Below are 5,102 nucleotides of genomic sequence, written 5' to 3'. Positions count from 1 at the left end.
CCTCATTTCCCAGACCTGAGCACAGCTCATTGGAATGTGTTATGCTGACATCAAAGCACCTGGTTGTGTCACCACCAAATCGTTTATGAGGCAAGAGGTTTGAAGATAAGAAACGTGATAAGGAATGTTCCTGAGAAAGCTCAATATCAGGCTGGTGCTCAAGACAAGGGAAACACCCCCAGCCACCACCTCCCAAGCCGTAGATGCTTCTCAGTGTGGGCTGAATGATTGCACCAGCAGAGACTACCTCGCCCCAGTAAAACATGTAAATGAAAGGCAGTCCCTCTCCAACATCCTTATGGGTCACCCAAAACTACAGGTAGAATCTGGCACACCCAAATTCTCACTTCCATTGATAGGATGGGAAATCATCATATGGAAATATGGGGATGGATTGTCTCCTGTTTCTGTGTAAGTACTTGGGAATCTCTGAAAGAAGGAGAGCACCAGGAGTGGGGGAGGTGAGTGTGTGATGGGAATTTTATGGTCTTAGATATATGGTAATGTTCATAACTGCACATATATAGATCAACACAGGAAGACCAACCTGGAACCATTTTGATTCCTAAACTGACCAAATCCTTTCTCTGCAAGGTTAAACTGGAAAAGCCTCCCCATTGTCTCTTTCCTCACAAATCCTGTCTCAAGGATATGTCTGTTTGAATAAGGTGTGAGCCTGTGACCTGGCCCAGGAAATAAGTATTTTACCACTACAAAAGAATGGCCAGGCACCCCAGGCAATCCAATCAAGTAACTTGCCAGACAGGAGATAAACTGTGACAGGAGAAAAACAATATTTAAATTTCTGTGATGTAGGTGGAATGTTTCTGGGGGTGGTCTTGATCTAGAGAATGGGAATTTCAAAAGTCTTTATAAGCCCTTGCACTGCAATTTTGGGGGTCCTCCTCCTCTCCTGCGTGTGAGGGAGTACCCTGTTGCAACAGATCAATAAAGATCAAGCTTACTAGCTGCTTTGCTTCTCAATATTCTCTGGTTGGCCTCTGTTATTTTCTCCTACCAATAGGGAACCTATGTAAGGACTCTATATGGGCTCTTGGATACCCCATAAGGGAAAAGGGCATATTTTTATTTACAACAAGTGCAAGGCCATCTCAGTGAGATTTGAACTTCCACTCTTATCATATACCAAAAAAATGGGGTAGGCTTTTACAACCCTTCTTTGGCGATCACTCATAGCCGAGTGTGTGTCTTCCATGAACGTGGTCTTAACAGTGAGTCCGTAAGTGACCCTGGAGGCCAGTTTTGGATCCACAAGTCCTTTCACAGTGGGGACATAGGTTTCCAGGAGGGAGTTGATCATGGTGAGGGTTTGCCAAGTGTGGCTTCCTCTTAACATGTTTCTCCCTTTTGTCCCAAGTTTGAGTGTCTTCAAAGTCCATGACACCTTTGGTAAAGGCTGTTCTCCAACTGGAGTGCTCGCAGGCCAGTGTTTCCCAGTTGTCTGTGGGACAGCTCAACTCCCCAAGGGACTCAGAGTCCCCTAAGTCTGTGATAGGTCACAGAAGAATGGATGGAGGTAGGAACCAGTAGAAGAAAAGCAAGGAAGATCTTTATTTTTCCCTTACAACAGAGTCCCACTCCCACCCTGCCCTCCAAGGAGGTGAGGACCCAGAACAAAAGCGTCTAACAACTTTTAAAGACTTTTAGAAATTGCCCAACTCCTTAGTCAAAGACCACCCAAAAGCATCATACAACTGTCACAGAAAGAAGCCTACCATAGAAATTTGAGAATATGGCTTGTCTCCTGTCTGTTAAGATACCTGACAATGCTTGCTGATTGCATTATCCTGGCCAGTCCGGGCCATTCTTTTGAAATGCTAAATTTCTGAAAACATTGTCACAGACCTCCCCTATTCATACACAAGATTAGTCCTTTTGACAGGATTTGAATGATTTATGAGTGGAAAGAACTATTGGGAAAGGTTTTTCCAAGACTCTTCCTTCTGTAGAGAAATATTTGGGGTCATTAAGAGAGCCAAGATGGCTTTGGGATTGTTCTATGCACTAAAATAAAATGTCCATTTTTCAGGGAATGTTTCCTAATTTTGAAGGGCGAAGGACTGGTTTTCTGTGGAGTGTGTGTCCGCTGTGTGTGTGCACCTTAAAATGATTACAACAGCTACCACACTGCACCAGTGCTCAAAAGATGTACTCACTCCTGACTGCTAGAGATTGATTATTTATTTATTTATACATACATACATGTCTTTTTACGGAAAGGAACATGTAGGTCTGATAACTGGCAATCTTTTGCAGTGCCTAAAAGACCAGAATTGCTCTTTCAAAATGGTAGCTAAAAAAAACCAGAAACACATCCACAGCCTAATGAAAACTAATTTTTAACCCAGGCCATACTTCGAAAAGAGGAAGTGCTGAAGGGCAGGTAACCTTCACTTTATTTGCCTCCTGACTCCCTCCCACACAGGGAGAGAGATGTCAAAAGGCTCTTTAACCCTTTACTCCCCTTGTGAGGGGACACTTCCTACAGAATCACAATGGTCACACAAACACCATACATTTAAAGCACATTACTCCTCTTCCCCCCCCCCCCAAAATCCTGGGAAATGTGCTTTAAATGTCTGGTGCATGTCTGGTGAGCCTCACTCACTCAAAGTTAGCAAGTCAGGAAAACAAATTAGCTTGACATACAGTGTTGATTCCACCCCAGGCCACCCCGCCCCCAATTCAGAGAACATTCATACATGTGTTTACCCCTTTCCCTACAGCCTGAAGTGGCACAGACCATAAAAACTGTATACTGATTTGGTTCTGCTGAATGCGTAGTTAGGCCCAGAGTTCTCTTCTTGCTGTCACTCCCATCTGCTTGTGGACATGTGCCAGCAGTCGAAAATGTGCTATTCACAGACGGAGGTTAGCCCTAAGACCCTGGAGATTCATGATCAGATCTCACAATCCTCTTTTATGTTCCCAATTCAAAACAGGTGCAGACAGGCTCTGATTTTTGATGCCAGGGGAGATTTAAACTCCTACTGCACCATGCTGTTGTCCCTAACCTACACAATATACAGTAGATCCCTTAAGCTGGGTGAAGAATTAGCAAAAAAGGGAGTTGCAAAGATAACTGATTTGATATGGCACAGATTACCCAGACATCCTTCCAACCTGGTTCCTTCCAGATATTTCAGACTGCAGTTCCTATAACACCAGGGCAGCCACACATCTGGAAATTCCAGGGGGAAATGCTGAAAAGCGGTGCTTTGTCCTGGATCTTAGGCAAGTCAATCAAAAAAACCACGTTGGTTTTTTGGGGGGCGTTTTTGTAAAAAAACACAACTCAGTACATTTGGGGTCTTCCTAAAAAAAAATATCTCTTGACCACTGAAAATGCTGGGTGGGGATTATGGGAGCTTTGAACCAAAAATCTAGAGGATACCAGTTTGGGGAAGGCTATCGATGAAGCCAGAGGAGGATCAGAGGGGGATGATGATCTTTCATAGGGAAATTGATACTAATTTAGCACACTCATACCTAGGTCTTCAGGCCACAGATGCCCAGACCAGCTGACTTTTTATTTAAAAAAAATAGTAGAATGATAACTAATTAAGTTGGTTGCATATCATTATCGCCATACTAGAAGAGGGCAAATGATAATGTGTAATGTTCCCCAGGCAACTGAGAACGAAGTTTATCAAACCAAGGAGAGGATTAGAAAAGAGTTTTTACAGAAGGATATGAAGAAGCAACATGTTGTGGGATTGGCAGCCAAGCTGATTATGTACACTAGCCCTAGTATAATATTTGCATCCTCCAACGACAACTCTGTGGTCTGAAATGCAAGTGTGTGATTTAGAAACGCAAACCACATACTTGGCTGCAGAGAGGCAGTTGCGTATACATTTCTATCAGCGGGTACTTAAATCACATGGGAAGCAACCAACTGGGGAAGGAAAAATTATTTATTCTAATGATTTGCTAGGCTCTTTGAATGCTACACCACATATTTTCAATTGTTCCTTTGCAGTGGGGCTTGCATTGGGTGTTGCTTATACTCTGCAAGCCTGACGGGGATCAGAATTCCCAGGTGGATCCGATCCCTAGTGAAAGCAGCAGGGTTCTCATTCAGTGCTGAATTTAAACAGCACTGAATGGAAGCCCTGCAGAGGGCGCGCCATTTCCTGATCCAGCTTTTCGGACAAAAGTGGCTCCCCACCCCAATTTAAAGGATCAGGGTCCATGAGCGAGCAAAATTCTACTAGGAGTGAATTAGCTCGATTTGAGCTTGTCCCAGACATTCCTAGCCCTAGTAGAAGGCCCACTGTTCAACAAAGTAGCAGAATAACACCTTGAAGTTGCAATAAAAGCGCACACAGGAAACAGTAAATAGGGAAATTACTTTTTGCTATGTTGATTGCTCATATTAACGAGATTTGGAACCCGTTCTTTCCTACCCTCACCCCACCTTGAAACTTTCGAAACTTAGTTACTTAAACAAACACACCTCCCCTATCACTAGATAAACCTGTCTCCCGGTGAAGGAAAAAATTATGTCAGTGTATGAAATGTGTGTGTGTGTGTGTATATATATATATATATATATCTCACCTGCTTTGAAATAAATTAAGTAGGAACAGCTTCAGGCCTTTGCTGGAGAAATGGTTCAGCACACAAGAGCACTAGCTCCAAGGAAGGGTAGAAGGGCACAAAACCTTTGTGGTGAAGGGATGGTGGGGTCCTTTGGGATGAAACACTCTTCCATGATTCATTACTGCAAATTTTATATTGCTTATTGGTAAAACTTCTGTTTTAATGTTCTGGAAATAGGCTTGTACAGCCAGCATTTTAACAGGAAGCACATATCCAGTATTATTCCCAATATGCAAACCGTGCTCCTCTTTTCTGGTGGTGGGCAGGAAACATAGCATAATGCCTGGCCTACTGCTAGCCCACCTACCTCTGTTCATCTTTGAAGCCCTTCTTATGTTTCCCAGGAAGGCCAGCTCAAGACATTTGAGGCGCAAGGGGGAACATCTCTGCCATGCTAATTAACATGGGGGCAAAATGAACCAAGAAGTTCTCTTGCACAAGCTAATGAAAATGAAAATTGCAGCAAGGCTCGGCCA

The sequence above is a fragment of the Podarcis tiliguerta genome, assembly GCF_965153285.1.
Source record: "Podarcis tiliguerta genome assembly, chromosome: 8".
NCBI classification, from domain to species: domain Eukaryota; kingdom Metazoa; phylum Chordata; class Lepidosauria; order Squamata; family Lacertidae; genus Podarcis; species Podarcis tiliguerta.
The sequence above is the reverse complement of the archived record's forward strand: the minus strand, read 5'-3'. Positions refer to the sequence as shown.